Source organism: Phocoena sinus, chromosome 2, assembly GCF_008692025.1.
Source record: "Phocoena sinus isolate mPhoSin1 chromosome 2, mPhoSin1.pri, whole genome shotgun sequence".
Classification (NCBI taxonomy): Eukaryota; Metazoa; Chordata; class Mammalia; order Artiodactyla; family Phocoenidae; genus Phocoena; species Phocoena sinus.
This window is the reverse complement of record NC_045764.1, coordinates 159,341,220-159,368,420: the sequence shown is the minus strand read 5'-3', so window position 1 is coordinate 159,368,420 and position 27,201 is coordinate 159,341,220.

Sequence of the window (27,201 nt, the reverse complement as noted above, 5' to 3'; positions counted from 1 at the left end):
GCCAGCTCCTAAAGGACTTGAGCCTAGGAGCTGGTGGAGGGACACCAGGCTTTTAATGTCACAATTGATTCTCTGGTGATTAGACTCCCTCACATTGGAAATGACGTTTTATGTTTGGCCAGGTTATGTGGGAAAGGATTGTGGGGAGTGTTTCCTGTTTATTTCTTTTCAGTGAAAACCTTGACAATGAGAGGAATCATAAGCCTCTCAGGGACTAGGATACGAAATGTCATCCCCAGAGAAAGTTAAGTGTGTTGGTAATATAGTGAATCATGGAGGAATTTCCAAAAAACTTTAAGAGGAAGTGAAACTCAGCATCAGGGACAATATCCATGTGCTTTAGTCATTTTGTCCTAATTGGTAATACAAAAGTTTTGTTAAGCTCCATATTTTGAGATAGCTTACTTAAGGATCCTTTTGTTAGGTTTAGCATCCTTAACATTGTCTGTTACCCAAACACTTGATTATTTCCATTTATGACCAACCTTAGATTGAACCGATCCTTTAATTCCTTTTGCGTCCCCACCTGTCTTTGTCTTCTCTTTTCTTTCCTTCTAAGCCTTTCTTCTCTGGATATATTTAAATATTCAGAGGCTTCATCAATATTGCAAAATAATAAAAGAAAACTTTTACTTGACCCTGTTGCCCATCTTATGCCATGTAATTACTCCTTCCTTCCACAGCCATTAGCCATTTTCATGATTAATCTACACTCACTGCTGCTGCCTCCTATCATCCATGCCCCTTACAACCCCTGCTATCTAAATTCCAGGCCCATCATTCTTCTGAAACAGATCTTTCAGAGACCTTAAATGGTTTTCTTCTTGCTTATTCCAATGACCTTTCTCCCCCTTCATATTCTAAATCTCTGGTGAACATACCTTTTCCTTGACATCTTAACACTATTCTATATTGGATTCCATTCTTCCCATCTAACCATTGTCTTGGTTTTAAACAGTATCTCTTCTTGAGAAACTCTTCTTCATATATCAAAATTTATCCACTTTATAGGTCCAAGTATTTCCAGTATAATTTTAAATCCCCAAACTGGGATTATTAGATGAAATTTTGATTTGCAGGGATATCCAACATATTGTTTGGTAAATTGTGTTACAATGGTAAGGTTTTAGTGTAGTATTTATTAATTGGAGAAAACAGGAATAGCTTGTTTTGTCATAAATATCAGATACTAAATATCACATACTTTATAGAGTTTTTGGAAGCATTAAGTAATTTGAGTTAATGTCTCCAAAGTGCTTAAATCAATACTTGACACATTCTTGGTACATATATTTTCAAGTGTTAAAGAATGATTTTTCTGAATCAAGTGTTTGTGAAACTTACAATGAAACCGAATCTAGTCCTTATTCATTTTTAATTAAACATTTTACTTAACTCATACAATTTTGGTGCTGGGAAATAACCGCATTTTTCCTTTGTAATATTATGTAAAATTTCTGCATCTGGTTGCATTTTTTTGGTGTGCATATTTTTCCACTAACAAATACAGAACCAATTCCTTCCTAAACTTAATAAAAGGCAGGGGTGGAGGAAAGAACCTAATCATGAACTTAAACATGCATTGTCAACTTTTTCTGTGACTAACTAATTTACCACATTTTGAATCAACTGCTTTCTCCTGAATGGTTAATTATTGTATGTATCTTATTGAACAAACTTTGCAAATAGTTGGCATCTGGAGTATATATTATTTAGAGCAACTAGAAACCATCAATTTAGTTTTTGTAGAATAGACTTTACCTTTTTTAATATTGAGCTTAGTAATGGCAACACTAGACTTAAACTTATTAAATAGAGAGTTGTATCATTATTTTTAGGATATTACAGCAAAGTGGAGCCAGGGATCTTTATATACCTAGTGCTAGATTGTGAATCCAATTTTTATTTACTTGCTTTTAGAATGATTGTCTTAAATCTTTATTTTTCATCAAAGTTTTATGTTTAGTTATCATCACTTTGGGTTATTTCTATGTGGTATGTTTTAAACATTACAGTACATATGTCCATCTCTACCTTGATTCAATTACCTTGTAATGTATTCAACTCTGAGAATAATAAAATTAGAGTGGTGTAGAAGTACTGAAAAAACAACTTCTCCACTAAAGGAAAGATCTAGATAGTGAGGATGAGAAACAAAAAAATCCTCAAATAAAAATGAAGAAAACAGAAACACTTATTTTTTTTTTCATTTTGGGCAAGAAAAGAAGATAAACATATAATAGCTATTTCCTTGTGCTTGAAGAACAATAGTTTCAAGGTAACTTTCAAAAGTCTAAGCTGTGATTACTCTGGAACATTCCTTTAAATGTATCATTACTCTTTTCATAAGATCTTCAAATTGAGATTGTAATTGCTAATATAACAGGGACCTGAATGATTTAAGTTCCCTGAAATATGATCCCACGATAGTATCCAAACCAAGCATAAACAGCCCCTGATATAACTGAACTTTTAACTTCACATCTTGCATATATTCTCTTTCCTCTGACCTCAACAAATCTGATGTGGAAATCAGTATCTTACATTGGTTTGTTTCAAAACACCATCACACAAACAATTTCTGTAAGTAGCAGACTTGACTGGATAATTGGAAACTTAGAGCCTTTTTGCATCATATAAACTGAATATTAGCATCCTTATTTTTTAAAAGTTCCTCAAGAGCATTGTGAATCTCCAAGCACCACCTTTCTCTTCAATCATAAGGCTCTTGCCATATCACTTATTCCCTTTTTTTCTCTCACAGAGCTTTTATTGCAACTGTATCACCTCACTACATTATGCAAGGTGATTTATTTCTCTGCTCATTACTCAACTCTAGGGCGACTATGTTCTCAAATCTCATTAATATACAGTACCTGGATATAAGCCATCTACTCTTGGTCTCACCTTTTCCCAACACAGCCTTTTAAATGTCATGCCTAATCTCTTCCTCTCCCAAAACTCTGTGTAATTGGAAAGAAATGATATAAATATTTCATATGATATTATAAATGATGGCAACCTTCTCAATTCTTCTTAACTAACCACTTATACATCTGTGGAGATAGGTCTATATCATCAATATCTTAAAATATTTCATGTATCTCCTTTTGTATATTTGTGCCCCCCCTTGTCTGGGGTGAATCGATACTGTATCTATCCAAATTCTATTCACATTTCAAGCATGACCAAGATCCATATTCTCCATGAAATAGTTCAAATCCTTCCAACCAATATTAATCTACACATTTCTCTTACTTTTTGAAAATTTATTCCCTACCTGTTAATACTATATCCCCAAGTCTTCTGTGAGTACAGATACTAAATGATGTGTTCAAGTATGTGTATGTGAGTATTCGCAAAATATTGAAGGCACTGTGATTGCAAAATATTTATTTCTGAGACTGCCTGGCTTGAATAGGTGTGTGTCCCCTTGCCATTTCCTTAACTAGTTTAATTTTCAGAAGTCAGCTGCAGGAGGCATTTTAAAACTTCTAATAAAAATTGAAGTCTAGGCTTAACTGTCAAAGTAAAGGCTACAGATCCCAAGAAACACAACAGTTTGATTTCAGTTCTACCTAAAACTGGTGATTTTGGGCAATCCAGAAGATCACCCTTTCTAATATTACATTTTCCATTTGTATTTAACAGGCATGATGCATGGAAAACTTTTAACAACAAACTTTCATCTTCGTCTTATACACAGAAGTATCAGCATGATTCATAAGAATGAATTATGGGACTGATTGCTACCATTAAGGTTTTCTTCCTTATGTCCATGCAGTTCAGAACATTTTGATTTGATTAACTCTGCATGTCCAAGATTCAGATAAGTTTTTTTTTTTTCTGCCTGAATCACATCTTAATAATTCCATTGTCATTATTCTATAAAAAGTCAGTTCTATGAACCCTGCTATAGTTAGTACCAGGAAAGTAACAGAATTGGGGTGGTATTCAGGCTTTGATCTGGATTAGATTGCCTATTTAAAAAGAAAGAAGTCAGTCTATAGATGACATAAAAACATAAATGAAGCAGAGAAAACACAGCATTTTGAAAAACAGAATAAGGAAATTATCCTACCTTTGAAAATGATTAGAGCTATGGTCTTGGATAAATCACTTTATCTCCTGGAGCTTAATTGTCTTCTTTTAACAAAATAGGGGAAAAATTGATATATCTTCCATGATCTGAATTTGAAAATAATACTGTACTGCTCCTATTCTCCCAGATTTTATTTTCCCATGCTTTTAATTGTTATAATTTTTTCCTATTAATATTTAAGTTACTGGGAATTTAGAACATACCTAGAATTGTGGTAAACAGGGTTTTAAAAGAAGCTGTATTAGATTGGTAAAGCTATGAGTTTGTCTTCTCTATGATACTGTTTCCATACACTGATACAAGAAATATGCGCAAAACTGAATCTGAGTCTCAGAGTTAGACAGTAAGCAAAGAGGAGTTCCTAAGAAAGTTGTGCTTTTAAACAATATTCTTGGAAACAATAAAATTCAGTGTTATTTAAGATCTCTTTAATGATTCTTTATATCTTGCTGTGTTGTGAGTCTCAGATGAATGTGAACTCTAAGAATATGACCCTATAAATGCAAGTTTTCTCCTGGGAAACCAAGACAAGTTAACTGTCATGCTAATTTTTTTCCTGCATATATCCATTTAAACATCTTTTAGACTTTAGTTGCAAGATGCAGTTTTGGTGTTTAAAACAAAAATCTCTACTTATTTCAAAGAAGCATTTTAAGTCCTCATCTTCTGTTCTCTTGACTGAGAGAATCTGGTTCAATATTTAAAATAGCACTGTTAAGACTGTGTAAAATTTATATGAGTTCTACTCTTTGAAACTTTTCAGGTTACTTTTCATATTGTAGTGAGGAAGAAGTGAAGGACTAGAGAATAACTCCTCAGAACAATTACTTATTCTCTGGAGAACATCTATTGTATTGCCTTTAGATAAAACATTCGAATTAGGGAAACTTCAGAATAATTAACATTTATGAAGTATGGAGCACTTCAAATTAGATGACCCTAGAAACTGAAGTTCCTCTAGATATTAATGAAACTTTTCTCTATATTTTAAATAAATGTCATTCTATAATTTTTTCCCACTGTCCTCCCCCTCACCACCCCACCAAGGCTAAAATTCTTTACATGCAGGTAAATGTACTCAGAAGTTGCGAATGTTCTTTCTTATTCTGAAACTTTTGAATAAAATCAGCAAGCTATATCATTTCATCCTTCTAATCAAACATCTGCTCTTCTAAGCAAGAAATTACAAAAAATAACAGCAACAAAGTGAAATTTTAGAAATAGTATATAGAATCAGTATATAGACAGAGTCATTGACAGTCTCTTTCTGACTCAAATGTATTTCACTGTTACTAGTTCAGTCAATCATTTACTTATTCATTTATTCAGCATTGAGTATTCTAAGGTCAAGGATTTTTCTTAGGAAATATATAGGAATAAAATATGACCAAACACATTCTCTGTCCTTGAGAAACTTACATTCTACTGGGGAAGAGAAGTGTGCCACAAACTAAATTACAATATAATATGGTAAATGATGACTTATTTATAAAGATTCATGAGAATGAGAATATGAAGACATGATACTGCCTGAAAAGAAAACAGTTGCTGATGGACTGGCAATTGAGAATGCCCAAGAAGTGTTCTGGAGAGAAACTTGCTACTGTTACCATTTTAGAGGATAGGACTCTGAAACTATGTTTTTCTTAGCATGGGTTGGAGAAATTGTGCAGGACTATCTCCCATTGAAAGTTTTTGAATTGTCTTTTCCTAGATAAAAAAGAACTTCATAGAATTGGAGTACTTCCTTGAAATTATACAGTTTGAAAAGAGTCAAAGCAATAGAAAAGTGACAAGCTATGTGAGAAACCATAATAAAGGCATTAGTTCTGCAAAGAAAAATTGAGCACTTGTGAAAGTTGTGTTAAAACATTTAGTTCTTTAAACCTAGTCATTGAGATACCACTTAAATTTGCTTTAAAATAAAAAGTAACAATCAAAAAATACAATAATGATTGCATTAAAGACACATTTCATAAAATATGATTCACTTAATTAAAAATATAAAATGCATATAATGAAATTTTAGAGTAGAAATCAAACATACAGTGCTTTTAGCCCAAAACTTAAAGATTATATGTAGAAAACTTAAACCCATAGTAGTGAAGATATTTGGCCAAATATAAGAATCAAGTACGTATGTGGAATGCCTTAAAATTGTGCTATTGAAGGAAGGAAACTAGTACTAATTAAGCTCAAACAGTGTATGAAGCACAAAGTTTAGGAATTTCAATCATGTAAGCAAAGAAATACACTGGGAATAATTTTATCAATTACTTTAAATTATTGATACATACTTAAATAGTACAGTTTATTTTGAAGTTTATTCCAATTTAAAATTATCACTCTTTCCAGGTCATATATATTAGTCTGAATTAAGGAATAAGTATGGGTTTACATACCTGTAGGGTTTTAAAGAAAATTAAAGATCTAAACATGTTAATATGTTATTTTTGTTATAATGCATGTAGATATACTTTCAGATATATTATGTATGGACAGTCTAAGTAGAAACATATCTAGATTTATAAAGAAGCTTCCATATATATAAGGAAATTATAGCTATCTATTTATCTTTATATATACAACAACACCCACTGGAAGTATTTTATATGTTTTATAAGCATCTGAAATACGTATATATATGGAAACATATTTTATATAACATTTATATTTTATATACAATTTTCTTTCTTATATTCATATACATATATGTCTGTGAATATGTCCATATATATATATATATATAAACACATACATATATACACATTTCTCAATAATTGTGGCTGTATATTTCATTGGTAGCCTTAGTTACCAAAACATCAAATATTCACTGCCAGTATAATATTATAAAAAACTCACAAATCATATTATGCTAAAATTATGCTTAAAAAAGTATCCAATTATTAACTAAGACACACATGTAAGATTTATTTGATTGGTGGCATGATATTTGTAGGACTCAGGGTGATAAATAGAAAAACCACAAAATTAAGGCAGAAAAGGGTTGATTTGTAGCTCTGGACAATTATGGATTAAAATAAAGGTATATGAAAAAATAAGCATATTACAGCACCACTTATTTATATAGTAATATAACCAGATATACAGAAAGATGTCAGTAAAACAATGTTTACTATAGCATAATTTATAAGAATAGAAAAATTAAAAACAACCTAAATATCTAAACTTAAATCATTAGTAGAATCTATGACCCTGCATCTAAATATTTTAAATACTCTCACTTCTAAGGTCATTGATTGTCAAAGGACATATTAACAATGTAGTAATAAGTAAAATAATATATAAATATTATATTTAAAATAGCTAGCTTATGCATATGTTTATTTCCAATGTTTTTTCAAGAATTTATATATAATGTATAAATTGTGTTAAGGGTGATTTGCACTTTCTTAATTTTTTCTATATTGTATAATGTTTAGTAATAAACATATATTACTTATCTAAATTTTTAAGAAGTAATTCATTGATTTAAATTAGTTTTATTCATGTATCTTAGTGAATATTTTCATGGAATTGTCTAAAAACAAAAAACATACTTTAAGGAAATAAGGTGGTGGTTAATATATCATGTTGTAAATATACCTCTTAAACTTCTCTGAAAAGTCTGGATTAAATTAACAGTTTGATATAATATTTATGAGAATCTCTTAAGGATTTCTGAGCAATGTGTTCCAAAATTTTAAACAAACATAATTCTGAATGGATTTGCATTTTGTAAATCTTCATAGATATTTAATCATGTATATTAACTTGGTGTCAACTCTATGTAGTTTTACCTTACACATAACACAGTCAAGAGCATTTTCAGCTAGACTTATTTACCTTAAGGGCTGATGGCTCCTTGAAATGTGTTGCAGGGCCATATAGCTTTATGGTACCAAATATTAACCAAATTTATTTTTAAGTAAAATAGAAATAAGTACCTCAATAATTACATTTTGTACCTTTCTGGGCTGCGAGGTTTGACCACAGCTAATGTTTTTAATGAAGAAAGACTTATTGGAGTTGTTGAGTTTTAGATGAAATTGTAAGGGAACAAGGAAACCCTTCACATTCGTTATCAAGGATCAGTGTAGAAAATTGTGCTTGGTTACATATTTACTAATAAAGACTGGCTTGTTGTTCACCAAACAATTTCTCTTTTTTCCCCTAGTTTCAGAGTTATGCTACTTTATTCACTATCTTTCCAGTTAACTGAGGTCATGTGAATGAGTTCTTACCAATTGAATATGACTGAATGTGATACACACAACTTTTAGACCTGGATTTTAAAAGCTTCCATGCAATTCTCCATTTTCTCCTTCCTGTAGGCTAGTTGCAGATAACCCCAATGTCTGGAGGTCAGCAGAACCCCAATATGGGAAAAACTAGTGTCTCTGAGTTATCATATTTTAGAATGCTCAATGGAGAATCACAATAAACTGTTCTTTAAATGAGAATGAAATAACTTATTATGTCAAGTCATAGGAACTTTGAGATTGTTTGTTACAACAGTTAGTTTATCTTGATTAATACAGAAGTTTGTACTTTCAGTTGAGGTATCACATAACAAAACCCAAAAATATGTGGTAGTGGTTTAGCTGGTAGACAGCAACCAGCAAAGAAACAGACAACTGCCTATAAAGATGTTGTGTAGACAGTATGGTTACTGAGTCTATAGCTCTAGGGTAAGTCATTAGATAGAATCAGGCTGATGCTGTGTTTTGATTATTATTGACTTTCCAGTTAAAGTATAACAAGAAAGAGATATTCCCAGGTGAGAATTACCTGATTTTTAACAAGAGAATGAAAAAAAATGGGAAAGTCTAGCGATCAAGAGCCTTAAAACTTAGCAAGGAACAATTCCTTCTGAAGGCCAAATAGTAAGATGCTAGACTAAATTAGATCATGAGTTTCAAAGAACCAGGAAGATTTTGTGTTTTTTTTTTTAAAGTTAAATATCAGACACCTGATTATGAGTGTTAACTTCCCTTCCCACCTAGCTTTAATTTTCCAAAGAGCCTCAAGGTAGTCAGCATAAGATTGATTAAAAAAATTAGGTTTAAGAATTATGTCTAGAGAAGAAATTTGGGTGAGGTTATTGGAATAAGAGTTGCTTGGATCAGAAGCATCTTAACTCTTTGAAGGAATTATATTTCAAAAAAACCTCCCATCAATCCAGACCCTCTGCTCTTCTAAAAATCATCTGATTGCTCAAGCAATAAAACAATCTTTAAGTTCCAACCAGAGGTAAGAAGTAGACTTGATAAACACTATATTTCTCAAGGAGGCTTTATCCCCCAATACCCGTTTTATATATGGCTATGGATGGTGTAACCATATATTTTATTACACAAACTGATGCTTTGAAGAATAGAAGGAGGTGTTAGTGTGAAAAATAGAGACAAAAGACACATGCTAGGATGCTCTGAGCAATCCTTAGTTATGGAGAAAAATGGAAAGTGAAGAATATACCAGCGGGAATATCCAGGGACTACTGAAGGCAAGAGACAATGGAACATCACTCAGAGAGCAGAATCTGGTCTAATCAATGAGTTTTCCACATCTCCTGGGTAGAGGTCTTTCATAATGATTGTCCAGGGATTTCAGAAATGATTTCAGTGTCTGCAGTTTTCTCCCAATCTTTCATTTTCTAAATGAGAAAATTCACTGAGTTATCCCCTCTCTTTTCTAATATTGTATATTGGGTGTTGGGGAGTGGTGGATAATGTCTCAGTTAGTTCATATATTATTATATCATGAGGAGCTAATAAAGACTATTTATTCCCTGTAGATCATGGAATTTGAACAGGATGCAACAACTAAGTGGCTCTGTAAGTTGGCACCCAGGGGGAGAAGATGTGTTTATTTTATGGTGTGAGGATGAGTAAAATAGATTTTTTTTTTCCTAAGGTGCAGACCATGGTAGAAAGAAGTTGGCTAATTTTTCATCAATGTGCTTCACTTTTCCACTGGGTTCAAGGTAGCCTGTATGTCCTTTTCTCCCTTCTGCTATATATGGAGGCTTAACTGAGTCTTGGCTAATGGAGTAGGGATGGGGGTGATGTTCATCACCTCCAGGTCTGGCCCCTAAATGCTCTTACATTGATTATCCACATTATCTTTTCCTCCTATGTCCAGCTAGATGCAGAGGTCTAGGAGAAAATAATAAGGCCCAGAGGTATAATGAAGTCACAGATGGAAGGAGCCACTGTCCTCAAATCACCATCAAAGACCTGCACTGATGTGTTACATAGTGAGAAATGAGCCCCTATTGTGTGAAGCCTCAGAAATTTGGGAGTTGTTTCTAAGAACATTTATGTGAGCTAACCAAATACATTGGCTTAGTGACCATAACAATCCACAGTGACACTCAGTTTCAAGTTAGTCACCTATAGGATGAAGACAAATAATAATTACCTATAAGTGACTTAATTCATATGAAAAATATGTCAAACTGTTAAAGTTGAAATTAAAAATATTACACAGAAAACAAGCAATAAAATAAGAGGGTGGGAGGAATATTCCCAATGAACCATAGTAGTAAATGCAAAGGTCATAGAAAATAGGGACTCATAACCTAGTATTTAAGGTTGGTCCAGATCTTGTCTGGAAAGTAGGCAAATGGATTGACACCTGAGTCTGATGATTGATTTTCTCTGCTCTGTAGTGAGTTATTCTTCTAACAAAATTGAGTGGTTTCATATTTATTTCCATGATGTGCTGGGTTGTTTGTGGTTCCCCACAATTTTCCTGCTGGATTAGGGAAGACTAAGGTTGAATAAAAGGGAAAGCCTTATGCTTGGCCAAGTGAAAGCTCATTTGTGAGAATATGAGTTGAATTAAGGGGAAATGAGAGAGTGGAGAGGGGGAAATGGCTGCATCTCTCTAACTGTCTGACAAATGAACAGAGGTGACACAAATTAGCATGGGAAAAGCAGGAAGCGGTGTAGATGTTGGTATAGCTCCCTTGACTATTGGATGGAACCCTCTCCAATTTCTGGCTTCAATAACTGTAAGTTGATTGCATATCGTAGTTCCTGATGTCTGGTGGGAAAATAGTAGGCACCCAGTAAACTAGAGGAAAGAGAGAAAGGAAGAAAAAAAGTTTGTTACTCCCAGCTTATGGTTTGATGATAATGTCCCAATCTTCTTTTTCACATATAAAAAAAAAGACAGGACTAACATCTGTATCCTCAATTAGATTATAGCTGCATTTTAATAGATAGGATTTTAGCCTTCAGAGTTTGTTTCTATCCTGCCTAACACATAGTATAGTCTCAATAAAAAGGTGTTCACTGACTATTCTTTTTAAAAAGGCAGTTTATAGATCTGAAGGTCCTCAGTAGTCTATTCAAATTTCTTTTACAAAATCACCTTTAGGAGACTGTTATCAGAAGTTAACTCTAGGGAAAAATATGAGAAGCAGTGAAGGCAATGATGGGAGGTAAGTGTGTGTGCACTGAAATGAGGGTGCTTGTTACCAAGATGCCACGTTGGAGGAAAGTTCCACCTTAACTCTGTCTAATCCTTACCATCTTCTCCATATATCTTACTTGGATGCACTTCCTTTCATCACAGGTCACATGATTGTGTACCACAGTTACTCTTAATGTTTTCCATCTTATTAAATCGTTTTTGCCCCTATAGCTCATTCCCATAATTAGTGTATCTAGCTGTTTCTCCAAAATTCATTTATTCACTCATTCTTTCATTGATTTGTTCACTAACATTTTCTGGATCCTCCGCTGCCTGCTTCACCTTATCTGACCAATTCTGGAACTTATCAGACTAAATTTATATATTTGGCTACTTTTTTCCCCCACTGCCCTTATTTTCAGAACCTATGCAGTGGTTTACCTAGTCCCAGCCATTCAGACCTGATCTATGAATATACAAGTACTAATATGACATGCTTTACCTGAAAGGAAAATAATTCCTTGTATTGTGATTGCTGGTTTTGTTAAAGAAGTAGTTTAGAGACATGAGAGAGACCCTTCCCAAACATTTGAAGTGATTCGTAATTAAATGGAGAGAAGATTTTGCTTCTTTTTTTTTTTTTTTTTTTTTTGTGGTATGCGGGCCTCTCACTGTTGTGGCCTCTCCCGTTGCGGAGCACAGACTACGGACACGCAGGCTCAGCGGCCATGGCTCACGGGCCCAGCCGCTCCACGGCATGTGGGATCTTCCCGGACCGGGGCACGAACCCATGTCCCCTGCATTGGCAGGCGGACTCTCAACCACTGCGCCACCAGGGAAGCCCGATTTTGCTTCTTGACACAGGGAGTCCATCAGAGGTAAAAGGACCTTTTCCTCTCAGAATGATATAACAATCATTAAGTAAATACTCTTCCCACTATGGCATTGTATAAATGCTTTGTGTGAATTTTAGTCATTCATCACAATAACTCGTGAGGGGACGCTCTATTATCCCTATTTTACAGATGACAAACACTGAGGAGAGACGTTAAGCAGCTAATAAGTGGTGGACATGAGCTCAGACTCAGGTCTGTTGGATTCTAATGCCTTATGCTGTGCTCTTTCCTGACTATAAAACAACTAATATATTTATATTGCTTTATAGTTTACCAGGTACTTTTCTACCTATTCTTCAACGTAATCCACATAGAAATTCTGTCATGAAACCACTATCGTTCCCCTCATGAAACCACTATTTTTCCCCCATTTATAGGTGAGGGAATTGAAGGTCTATTGTGTGATCTACCCATGGTATCATTGCCCTGGATCAGAGACTGGGACTTATTATTATGTCTTCATTTCTCTGACTCTCAGTCCTAACTACACACAGAATTTCTGATAAAATCATGTACATGTGGCACATGTATATATTCCCAGTGGCCTTATTCAAATAAAAAATTCTTCATCACTACATAAGTAGTGAAGGTAAACACCAAGCTAACGAGATTTGAACTGAGAACAAACATCAGGGCAGCTATATATTCTGGCTAAATAAAAGCAACACAGGGAATTACAAGAGGTCCTTCCCAGAACTTCAAAGGAAATATGCTATCCTTATTAAGAGCTCTGAATGCAGATTTATCTGAAACTGAATGCCTGCTATAGGCATTTTCTATGCAACACTCGATGGCATCATTGCCCACTAGTCGAACTAAGACATAAAAAAAAAAAAAATAGACATTTCAGGTATTAAATTAGCCACCGTGGGACATCTCTACATAGTCTTTTGGATGCAGTAAAGGAAATATATGGAATGTGACAAAAAAAATTAATTAAAATGGGCCATAAACACCTCCAAGTTCAAACAAATTGTGGCCTCTAACACATACCAATTCTATACCTGCAGGCGAGACTTCATGAAATCCAGACAAACTAAAACATGCTTTTATACTTTAATGAGGAAAAGGGGTTGTCATGCTTCTTAGCTATTCAGAAATCTATTCTGACCACCTTGTGCTTGAGAATCTAACAGGGAAAATTTATTGAGTTCCTATAGCCCTTTCTTCAGCAAAAGCAGGAGAGTGTTTGGTTCAATTCAATTTGGAAGTTTTCAGTAATTTAAGTTATTAAAAAATAACATTTTACCAATTGTCCAAAGATAACTCACCTAAGCTCTAGGGTTAGCTGTAAGAGAGGTTATTTATTTACAGATTTCAAAAGTCTGGGTTTTCTATTTTTTTCAATCTCCTATTAATGCTATTTTAATCATTTTTCTTCATAATATTTGCATATCCATCTCTCAGAAATGGCTAGAGGATCCTTCTTTGATTTTCTTTTGAATACTCAAATGCACTTTCTGTGGGATTTCTCCCATTAGGTAAAAACCTTCTACTCCTCCATCACTTCTCTCTATTTTTTTCTTTGTAATATGCTGTGGCAAAGTGCATGGCAGAACTCCATGACTACCCTATGTTTCTCATAATCTTTTCTCTAACCTGCTTGGGGACCTGTCTGCCCTCTGATTCTAAACTTCTTATTTAGACTCAACCGACAGCTTTCCATCTAAGGTTTCTTCATTTCTGTTGGGGGAGAAAATATCACTGAGCTGTCACTTTCAAGACTGTCTGTATATGAGTGAAGTCAAATTTATATCGATCAAAATGACATGTTTGCAGAGCTAAATAAATGGAAATATCCATATAATTTATGGCTTGTTATGTTTGGTGAAAACAGACATAATTTTAATTAAGTTTTAGGTTGAAGCTTTGAAAAACTTCTGCCTGAATTTTACCACTCACAACAAATACAGCTTTGGACAAAGGAAGGGATAAATAGCAGAATGGACCCTACACATATACATGGACTAAGGATGCAGGTATTGACACTGTTTATGTGAGATGGGGCCATGGAATAAAATAACAAGAAAGTCCCATCAATTCATAAAAGACACCTGGAGAAACTCTGACTGTGAAGAAAGTCGTTTTTCCCTCCCCTGGCCAAAACTCATAGACTTTTGAAGGCACAGGTATAATAGTAATGGGAAATGAGGAGTAATTACCATAAACATATAGCTTTACCAAAGCACCTGTCCATGGAGTAATTTGCCCCTGCATCCTTTGGAATGACCTCATCTGATGTATTGTTACAGAGTAGAATCAGGAGCTGGGGTGGAAGAGTGGAAGGAATCCAGAGCCCGTGGTTCTCAAGTGCCCTGTCACCCACTGGCTGTGCACAGCTCGACCTGGGTGGCATGCATCAGAGGCTGAAGCAGCAGAGAACTCTCGGGGACTATTTTGATAGCAACTTGTGTCTTCTTGGTGTAATACACTGAAAGCCTGGAGCTAAGACCTAATTTTAAATGTGACTTTTAAACTTTAGAAAAATCTCCTGAAATGTGAGCATTCTGCTCTTTTGAGAAGTGTGGACATAAAAATTCGTTATGGTTTATAGATTTGTTATAGATATGAATACAATAAACACAACCTTTTCTTGAAATCCTGGTTGTGTTAGTTCCCTAGGGCTGCCATAAAGAACTTCCAGAGACTTGAACATCAGTGACTTGAAATTTATTTTCTCATGGTCTGAGATTAAGATGTTGGCAGGGTTGGTTTCTTCTCAGGTCTCTGTCTTGGGTTTGTAGATGGCCACCATCTCCCCATTTCCACATAGTCTATACAAGTCTATACAAGTGCATCCCTGGTGTTTCTCTGTGTCCACATTTCCTCTTCTTATAAGGGCACAAGTCAGACTGGATTAAAGCCCATTGTAATAGCCTCATTTTAATTTAAACACGGCTTTCAAGGCCCTATTTTCAATTACAGTCATATTCGGCACTACTGGGGGTTAGGACATCAACACATGAATTTTAGGGGTTCAGAATTCAGCCCAGAACACATGGTACACTAGAAATTAAAGTTCACAAAGAGATGAATAATAGAAAAATAAAATAAAAAACATTTTTCACATAAAGTTTCACGCCTTGAAAATGGTTAACAAAAGGAAGGTTTCGAATATGTTCAAAACATGGTAGGTGAGTTCTTTGAACCAAAGGGTATGCAAATGCAGAGATGCATTATGTTAGTTATCTGGAAAGTTTGGAAGCACTTCTACAACTTGATGTCTGAGAAAACAATCATATCAATCCTCATTAGGGCTCAGTGTCACCATTAATAATGTCTCATGCTTTCATACAATATTTTCCAGTTTCAAAGCATATTTTCACTCACTGTTAATTTTAGCCTTGAAATAGCCAAGAGAATGCTGGTGTTGATATGCGGGACTTTTTGTTTGAGTTGGGAGAACCAGAGTGTCAGAGAGATTGAGTTGATGGAGCTCTCTCTTTAGAAAATATCTTTTTCCTCTTCTGTTCTTGCCAGCATTTTGCTGATGATACTCTTTCCATCGGCAGCAAGGACTCTCACTCTACATGTTGATTTTTGTGAGATGGACATAATTTTTCCATAAACCAGAAAAATATTGACACTTAGTATGTTTGAGACTATACTACATGTAATTCTCTACATTTCTGAATATAAGATTATAGTCCTAATATCTGAAAATATCTATAACTAGTTTTTGTAGCATGATTTGGGAACTCTGTTCTATTCTTGATACTAGTGTGGTACCAAGATTTCTAATTCCACCTGTTACTTGAGTCTAAATCATACAGTAAGAGACACACAGAGAAGTACACTGTACTGGTTCTACCTTCCAGGTAGAAGAAGGCATCTTTGACTATTCTTTTTCAAGCACATGTGGCAGCTATCATAGAGGTAAGATATACATTTCTATTAAGTCATACAACATATATCCTACAAAAATGACTAATTTTTTCTAAAGAAGAGCCTCTAAAAAAAAAAGACTGATTTGTGCTGGTTTCTCCATGGTGAGAGATGCCCTACTTCTCTACAGTAGAGGTCCTTCAGTTTAATTCTGATCTGTGTAGCAGGTATTGATGTGATACTTTAGTATCAATATACATGAGAACATGTTATCTGGCAGTATTGCTATTTGAGGATTCCCCAGCATAAAGAAGAAGGAGCACCCACAATATCTATAATGAGATTTCTTTTCTTTCTTTCTTTTTTTACATTTTCAGTAACATATCTCAATCTTTTCCATCTGTGACTCTTCCTAGTAACTTTTCACTAGGATTTGCATAAGAAATAAAGTGTATCTTGAAATCAAAGGAGACTGAGAGCCTCAAAGGACTGATTACAAGCTTGAGAATTTTGGGGCAGCACTCAAAGTTATGGTAAAAAGCAAACAAACAAAAAAAAAAACAACTCTCTGGATTAGGGATGAATTATGGTCATGATGAAAACCAATACCCCAAGAAGAACTGGAAAAAACTGGGTCAAAAAGACTCTTACAAAACACTTCTTTTTTTGAGAGGGGAAGTGGATCTGAGAGGTTCATGTGAATCTGGGATAATATAAACATTTTTAGAATTTTCTGCAATAGCATTGTTTAAAATTGTATTCTTTTTCGCTAAGACTAGTTTTGTCCCATTAGTGATCATCACCAAAGTGATAATTGTCTCTTTAGTGAACGATAATTGCCAACTAGATTAACAAAATATCAGTGTTCTATGAGTCATAATTTATAGAAAATTTATTTTCAAACTGACAAAGTAATATATGTTTACTTGAAATACTCATTATATGGCCATCCAGAAAGTAAATATAGAAATTGGTCTTCATTTCTCTTCAATCTTTCTCTCAAGTAGCAACTATTAAAAATGTGAAAATGTACATGTTAATATATGTAACCTGCATAATATCTTATTATCTGTCACCCTGTCTTGACATGACAAGGTTGTGGTATTAGCTTACTAAGCAATACAAATTAAAAGTAATTTAACATCTTTGCTTTAGCGTTACATGAAAACAGCAAGTATCATTTATTAAGTAAATCAAAATGTCTTAAAATTTGTCTATTTTTTTTTCTCCAGGCTTATTCTCCATTTGGCTGATTTGATGTCTCACCCATGTTTACACTAATGACTGTTTCACTCCAGACCAAGCTGGAGTACTTGAATCTCTCAGTTTCCCTCTTTAACTCAGCTGTTTGTAAGCGGAGTAGCAGTTTCTCAGTTTCCTTTCAATTTTTCTGTTGTTTCATTACTATAATTCTGTACAAGAAAGGGGTCAGTAAGATGACCAAGCATGGATGAATCTTTCTCCCTTGGGGGGGGGTATAAATACCCCAGATTGACTACATTTTTTTAGTTTGCCACCTTTTCTTCTGTGTACACATATAGAGAGAGGTACACAATTTATCATGTATACCTTTAAGCTACAGTTTTAACTTTGAGCATTTACATTTTATTTACACCAAACAGCATTTCCTCATGAGGAAATGAGGTTCTTGGATTTAGAAATAAGTAATAACTAATAATTCAATTTACTGAGGAACAATTATCTCCCTTATATGCTACAAGAATATTTCTGAAAGAAACTAAAAGCACCTTAAATTTTCAGTAACCCCTGGGTCAGAAACGAAAGCATTTACATAAAGAAAAAAGATCTTTAAATGAGAAAAGCTTTGGGTATATTTCTCAGCTGATGAAACAAGTTTCTGATGAATAAACAGAAAATAGAAGTTGGAATTAAGCCAGACGTGGGGTTTGTGGAGAACAAAAGTCAAAGCAGTTTTGCTAGCAATGCATGGTTAGGAAACAAACCAATTTCTTTGTAGTGCAACTGCTGTGTTGTCTGGTTTGTTTAATTTTTGAAGTTGACACATCACACATTGTTGAGTTGACATGCTGAATGAACTTGAGTGTAGGGTAGAAATTACTAACAAGCCAAGGGCTCTGCCCTCACTCATGAGTCATCAGTGGTTAAAAAATAACTGTGGATCAGTTTGTCTGGAAGAATTTCCAAACTTGTCTGGATATTAAGGACATGTTGTGAATAGTGCCATGTCGTCTGAGAAACTTGAAACAATGTTATTTTAAAGCAATATGCCAAGAATTGAGATAATGCAGACATATATTCATATTTGGACAAAGTGACATCTTAATGAGACTAAAGCAGTATGTTTCAGACTATTGAAAGGTTTGAGGTCTCATCACGCATAGCAGTCATTAAGAGCAGTTTAACTTCAACCTCAGAATGAGATCACATAAAGTCATGTAACACGTCTCTTAAAGAATCATGGAAGGAAATAGGGCTGTGCCCACAGTGTAACATTTCAGTTCACTGGAATATGATCTAAATAAGGTATAATTTAGTTAAATCTGGGCTGATGGGAGGAAGGAAGGAAGGAAGAGAGGGACAGAGGGAGTGAGGTAAAAAGGAAGGGAGAGAGGGAGGGGAAGGCAAGGAAAAAATAAAGGGAAGAGAAGGAAAGGAGAGAGAAATTTCCAAATAAACTTAAACTGAGACTAATGAAATGGATTGCTTAGTGTTGTAGTCAGAAACAATGAATGCCCTTCACCATAAGGTGAATGGGACCCAACCTAATGAAAATAAGTTGGCTGAATTAACAAGAAATTTTTATTGTATATTTGCAATAATTTAAGGAAGAAATTTACTCTTTTTTTCTCATTTGCAATTATCATTACTTTAGAGATCTTTCTGCTGCTGGATCATATGGTCCATTTTTGGTATTCAACTTTTATAAAAAAGAGGAATGTGAGTCTTAAAAGGGCTCTTCAAGATCATCAAGTTTAACTGTGAAAGACAAAGTAGCCACTGAATTGAATCCTGATGAGAACTACTTCAGGGAATGTCTAAACGGAGATAGTCAAGAAACCAACTCCAAAAGCCTTATGGAACCGTTTTTACAGAGAGACAGAGAAAGCAAAAGAAAGTCATTTACTAAAGAATAGAGTTGACTGTCCTAACCTGATTAACCAGTCTTGGAGCCCAGATTTTAAGGATGCAGTTAAAATCACTAACAATTATTTTGTACGCTAGTTTCATGTTTGGTAACTATTAACGCTGGTTTCATGTTTGGGAACCATCAACTAAGTATAGATTAGGAAAGATTATAATTAGAAATTACAGAACTGTTAGCATCATATGGATTGTAGTTATCACTAATAATTTTATTTTATTTTATTTTATTTATTTATTTATTTTTGCGGTACGCAGGCCTCTCACTGTTGTGGCCTCTCCCGTTGTGGAGCACAAGCTCCAGATGCGCAAGCTCAGCGACCATGGCTCACAGGCCCAGCCACTCCGTGACATGTGGGATCTTCCCAGACCGGAGCATGAACGAACCCGTGTCCCCTGCATCAGCAGGCGGACTCTCAACCACTGCACCACCAGGGAAGCCCAACAATTTTATTTTTTACACAATTTTCTCATGTGGTATAGAAGCTTATCTTAACTCTACCTCAAACTGAATTTATTAAGAGAATTTCCTGTATGCTTTTCTGTAACATGTAATTTATCTAACCCTGTGGGTCACTGCTAATAAACAATATAGATTGCCAGTAATTTACTATCCCATCAATGATGTTAATTTAAAATGCTAAAACCCTGGCCATAATTAATAAAGAACTCAATTGCAAATCACACTGTTTTAGACCTCCTTCCTAGTGAATTTAGTTCTGGTGTCATATTTCCCAGTATTTTAAATATTTCTGTCCATGACATCAGTGATAACCTTTGTCAACTCCTCCCCACCAGCACTCCACTTCCCAACAGCCCCAGATGTTCAATTTGGAGGTGCTGTGATTATGGGAAATTTGTCACCATCCCTTTCTTCTAAGGTGGAGTGAATGACGTCAGCTAAGCCAGCCAGTGCTCCCATCCTTCTAGCTACCACGCTAAAGTCAGGTGAGGCCAAGAGCTCTAAGCCAGACCAATCACGTTGAATCTCTTCTTTACTGGACATGAATGAGGAAGCAATACCTCTAGGAAACCCTGCACCTGTCAAAAATTTGGGCTAGGATCCAGCCTGAAGACAATGAGACAATGCAGAAGGCAAATGAGAGTGAACGAACTGGGTTATTTGATGATATAATTGCTCTGATACTTTCACTTTCAATTGTCAAGGAATTGCATGAATCTGGTTATCTTATTTGTGCTGACAGTTAATGTCCGGCCATGAAAGGCATAATACTATTATTTGTTGGTAGGTTACTTCTCAACTCACCATAGAGTTTCTGGCACACATCAAGAAGGTTTTTAATAGAAAATGAGGGCTAGTGGCTATGGAAACAAAAGTATAAGGACAATTTATCATTGTGGAAATCTACACAGTAAGGAGGTTGGTTTGACTAAAGCTAAATGTTTGCATTGAGGGATATTAAGACACAGTGTGGGACAGATCTAAAACGTTCTTTATAAACATGTTGATTTCTTGTTTATTCATCTTGACATTTTTCTTTTCTTTTGTCCAGTTTTCTTTCCTTTTTTGATTGAAGACAATACTGTTGTATAAAGGTAACAAATTGTACATTGTACTAGTGTCTTCTTTGTTCTGTCAACTAAAGTATAAGGTTCAAAAGGACATAAATGTCTTTAGACATTTGTATTGCTAGAAGTTAGCTCAGTACCTGACATTTACTAAATACCTAGTTTAACTGAATAATTTTAAAAGTTTTAATTTAGTGCTGTATTACATAGGATAATAAAGAAAATATTTTTTATGAAATTTATATCATGGTTAGTTTTTAGTAATGTGATGGCTGAGGATCACGTTTCTTCCTTTCTATTTTAAGTGATGCTTTCCCATCATTATCTTGTTCCAATGCAGTTGTTCATTTGTATGGGGACTGTGCACATCAGTGACTAATTCATGGTGGTTAATTTTATGTGCCAACCTGACTAATTCATGGGGTACCCAGGTATTTGATTTAACATTATTCTGGGTGTGTCTTTGAGGAGGTTTCTGGATAAAATTATTTAGCATGACAGACTGAGTAAAGCAGGTTGCCCTTCCTAACGTGAATGGGTCTCATATATTCCAATGAAGATCTGAATAGAACAAAAAGTCTGAGTAAGAGGGAATTCTCTGTCTCTGTCTGTCTGTCTGTCTGTCTCTCTCCCTGACTGTCTTCAAGCTGGGACATTGATCTTCTTCTGCCTTTAGATATGGATACAGACTGGGACTTACATTACTGACTTGACAGATTCTCGAGCCTTTGGAACAAAGCCAGAACTATGACATCGGCTTTCTGGGTATCCAGCTTTCTGACTGCAGATTTGGGACTTCTCAACCTCCATAACCAGGTGAGCCAGTTCTTAACAGTAAGTTTCTTTGTTATAAGCAGTACCTTCTGGTTCTGTTTTTCTGGAGAACCCAGACTAATATAGACAATAGATAGATAGATAGATAGATAAATAGATAGATAGATAAAATTAATGGGAATATATAGAAAGAATGCAATAAAAGAAAATGCTAATACTGAAGAATTGAGGTGATGAAAGAATGAATTAATTCAACAAGGAATACAGAGATACATATGAGGGCTATGAACACAGCTATTTCTGTTTTATTTTTTTAAATCTACCTTTTCTGCTAAATTTAACAGTATATATTTTATTAATTTATTCATATATTTACTCATTAATTTATTCAGCAATCACTCATCTTTGAATTTCCAATGCCTACCAAGTTAAAGGCACTCAATTAATAAAAGACCCTCTAAAGTCATTAACTACAGTCAAAGAAAACACAAATGTAAATAAGGAAAAACTCCATGCTAGGGTTAGACTTCGTGTGCTCTGGGAGAAAAATGGGGTGGCTAAATCAGACCAGTGAAACAGGCTAAACTTCTTTTTTTATAAATTTATTTATTTATTTTTGGCTGTGTTGGGTTTTCGTTGCCATGTGCTGGCTTCTCGTTGTCATGGCTTCCCCTGTTGCAGAGCACGGGATCCAGGTGCACGGGCTTCAGCAGCCATGGCTCGGGGCTCAGCAGCTGTGGCTCGCGGGCTCTAGAGCACAGGCTCAGCAGCTGTGATGCACAGACTTAGGTGCTCCACGGCATATGGGATCCTCCCAGACCAATGCTCAAACCTACATCCCCTTCATTGGCAGGTGGACTCTTAACCACTGTGCCACCAGGGAAGCCAGAAACAGGCTAAACTTCTGAGAAGAGATGAGCACTGCAATAGTACTCATGAGTTTTCTGCAATTTTATATAGTATTTTCTTTGGTCTTCCCAAAACCGTCTGTGGGGGAAGGCAGAGTACATGGCATCTCTTTGGAAATAGTAGTGGTTTTTCTTCTATTTCTAACTCTCAGGCTACTCTCAAGCCTGAGTTTGCTGCACTTCTTTTGTAATAACTAGGCAAATGTGAAGAGTGCACCACCATGATAAAAGGTGTTTTATCGCTGAAATTCAGAAGACACTAACCTCTTGCTTGCAATCTGTACCAATCTGTATAATAATGATCTTTACTCCCAGGCTATTGAATCCTACCTCTTTGGGGTGGAAATGTCTGCACAATTTACTGAGGCTTTAGGCAGGGTTATGTTGGTCTAGAAGTTAAATAGTTACATTAGGAATAAAAAAGTATTTAATGGCTTATTGGAAAGTCAATGGCATAATGTATAAGGTGCCTCTTTAACAGTATTCTAAAAGTGTCAAAATTCCATGCAGTTTTCCACATATAAAAATGGCATAATATCCTACAGGTGTCAGCCATTTATTTCCACTTGCTCTGCTCATTAGTAAAATATTTCAATACATAGTCTTCTATATATTAATCTGGCATGTCCTAATGAATAGTCAAGCTAAGCAAGCAACTAGGTAGGTTCTGAAAAAATATATTAAACACTAAGAACTTATTACAGTTTACCTGCAGTGATTATATTTGTTGTGGTCACTTCCTATCGCAGCCAATTCACTGTGTTGACTGTTGTATTGTCCGTTGTCCAATGTAAATTATTTGTATAAGCTCCAGATGTCCCTGGTAGATGAATTCTCTTTGCCTTAAACTCTCAACCAAACTAGTAAAGATTGCATAAAGGCAATTCACAGCCCTTAAGAATAAGATCATTTATTTATTTTTTTAATAGTGGTTGATTTTCGGGACTTCCCTGGTGGTGCAATGGTTAAGAATCCACCTGCCAGTGCAGGGGACGTGGGTTTGATCCCTGGTCCGGGAAGATTTCACATGCTGTGGAGCAACTAAGCCCATGAGCCACAACTACTGAGGTCCATGTGCCTAGAGCCTGTGCTCCACAACAAGAGAAGCCACCACAATGAGAAGCCCATGCACTGCAATGAAGAGTAGCCCCCACTCGCCCCAACTAGAGAAAGCCCATGGGCAGAAATGAAGACTCAATGCAGCCAAAAATAAATAAATTTATTTTAAAAAATTCATTTAGAAGAAAACTACAATTATTAAAAAAAATAGTAGTTGATTTTCAGTGGACGTACTTTTGGGGAATCCATGCTGCTATGATGGTGGACATATTCCATACTGTTTTCCAAATATACTCTGGCACATAAAACTTCACAGCAGGGTGCTCTGACTTATAACATTTTTCCACAATTAGAGAAAGTCTTTTTTTTAAAGAAATGAGCTTATAATTGTAAAGCAGTATGTATCTTTGACATTTTCCATATTTAAAATGTATATATTTTGCTTTTAGTAGATATATTTATCCTTATGTTTTGAGTTACTTAAAATAACTCGTTTTTAAATTTTATTTTATTTTATTTTTATTTTTGGCTGCATTGGGTCTTCACTGCTGCATGGGCTTTCTCTAGTTGTGGTGAGCAGGGGCTGCTCTTCATTGAGGTGTGCAGGTGTCTCATTGTGGTGGCTTCTCTTGTTGCGGAGCATGGGCTGTAGGTGCGCAGGCATCAATGGTTGTGGTGCATGGGCTCAGTAGTTGTGGCTCGTGGGCTCTAGAGCGCAGGCTCAGTAGTTGTGGCACATGGGCTTAGTTGCTCCATGGCATGTGGGATCCTCCCGGACCAGGGCTTGAACTCGTGTCCCCTGCATTGGCAGGAGGATTCTTAACCATTGTACCACCAGGGAAGCCCCAAAGTAACTCTTAAATAATATAAATATGTATATTATAAATATACATAATATATTTATATAATATATGATAAATATATATAATATAATATATGGTATATATATATTATATATGGTGTGTGTGCATGTGAGTGTGTGCATAGCTATATGTGTGTATAGCTATATATGGTTCCAGATGTACAATATATATTTATTTTATACATAGAGCTATATTATTACATCCTTATAAATCAATATAAGGGTATACACACATTGTGAGGCTTATATCATCAGGTCATCAGTGAAGTTCCTTTGTGTAGCAGAAGTGTATGTATGTGTGTGTGTGTGTGTGTGTGTGTGTGTGTGTGTCAGTATGTGTAATTATAGATATAATTTCTACAGAACCCACAAGAATTTGGAAAAGAAGAGAAGTGAACCTATGCATGCATATGTGGTATGCATCTGACCTATTCTTTAAACATAGTGTCATGGAGCCACTTTTAAAAGTTTTATCATAAGAATAATAAAGAAATAGCGTCATTACATCTACAAATTAGTAAATTGTTATCTATGCCTTCAGTGAACTACCATTTATCTCAACTCCATAATAAATTTTATTTAGAACAGTGAACAACAGTTTGTGTTATTAAAAGAGCAACCTGCTCTGAGGTATCAAGGTATTCCTCTGCTTTTAAAAACACAAAGTCATTCAATAATAATAAGTTTTCTTACAAGGCCAAATTATAACTAAATGTTTTACCTGGGTTCATGTTGTAAAGTTATCTGATTAATTCTTTTGAATTACTGACTAAGCCAGACATCTTGGAGGGTAAGTATTTACTTCTCTCTCTTTACTGTTTGTTTTCAATTACAGTCAAAGGAATTTTAGGAAACAAAGATACTTGAATAATTCTGCCTATGTTTACTGATTTCCTCTTAGAAATCAGAAATCCATAAATATTATCATTTTATTTGGGTTGGGAATAACAACCTCTTCATTTCCACTTATCTGTTAGTATTTGAAATATAAAATTATTCACATTATAATTTTAAAAAGAACTTTCAAAATTACTTTTTATTTAATCCTATTAATCAGTCTTACCCTTTATTCTCATTAGCCAGTTCAAGAATTTCTTGAGAGTGGTGAAAATTTCCATCACATAACCCAACTCATATTATGATGTGATTTCTGTCTCAAATTTCCAAGACTAACATGTTCCCATCTGTCCTTATTAAATATTTGTAAATATTGCTTTCCATTATACTTCTAGAAATTTCAAGATAAGGCTTCTAGACTGCTCCCATTTCCCTGAGGAATTTGTAGCAATAAGAAGAGAGATCCACAGGCTCACACCACCTCATCTCCTCCCTTCCCTGCTTCTAGGCTAACATGTGCCCATTACCCAGAATAAACTGCCCATGCTCCTGGCTGAGGGCACCCCTTCATGGGAGCATTGGATCCCTCTTAATCTTGCCTATTCAAGAAAATCATTCCAGCAATTCTCTTTCTCTTTTTCTATCATCAGTATTCCATAAAATATCACATCTTTTCCATCAACATAGAAAAATATTGCTATTTCTTCAATATTAAAAAGAGCAAAGCATAACTAAAACTAAATAAAAGCATAACATAAACTAAATAAAGCAGATAGCAATAATAATAATAATAACACTTCTTGTGACCTCACTGACCTTCTAGGTTCCATGTGATTTCTTTCCTTCCTTTATCTTACATTGTCTATTTTCATTTTCTCTAATTTCTTCCCTTCCCATTTGTTGAACCCAATCCAATTCATGTTTTTCCCTCACCTCTCTACTCCACTCCACTCCACTTCACTTTTAGTTTATTTTTAATCCTTATATTGCCCTCTCAAAACTCATGTCCACCCATAACCCCAGAATATGATTTTATTTAGAAATAGAGTCTTTGAAGATGTAATTAGTTAAGATGAGGTCATACTGGACTTGAGTGAACCCTAATCTAATGACTGATATCTTTATAAATAGAGAAAACAGAGACATGCAGAAGACACACAGAGGGGAAGACCATGTGACTATGGATGCAGAGATTGGGGTTATGTTGTGATAAGCAGAAAAGTGCCAACGATAGTCAGTAAACACCAGAAGCTGGAAGAGGGAAGGGAGGATCCCGCTCAAAGGCCTTCAGAGGGAGCACGGTCCTGCAGACACCTTGATTTCAAACTCTAGATTCTAGAACGGTGAGAACACAACTTTCTGTTGTTTTAAACTATCCAGTTTGTGATAATTTGTTGAGGTAGTTTCAATAAGTTGATATAGTGCTAGTTTACTGAACATTAAGTGAAATTTAATTGTTGTTCACTCTCCCCTACTGCAAACTTTTAAATTCAGTTGGCTACCATGACGCCACACTCATCTGGGTTTTCTCCTGCTTTTCCGGATGCTGTTTATCAGTTTCCTGGTCTTTCTTCATCTCTCTGACCTAAGGGCTTAATCCTTGCATGTTTTCCCTTTTCTAAAAATAACATACTCCTTTGGTGATCTCATCTAGTTTCATGGCTTTAAATACAATTTAAATGCTGATGATTCTTATATTTCTAGTCTATAACATCCACCTAAATTCTCTATGCAGCTTCCTTCTTAATGTCCCCACCATTATACCTAATAAGTATCTCAAATATAACATGTCCAAAACTAATAAATCAATAAGTAACACTATGTTGTTTTCTGTACTAATTAATAAGGAACATTTATAATGTC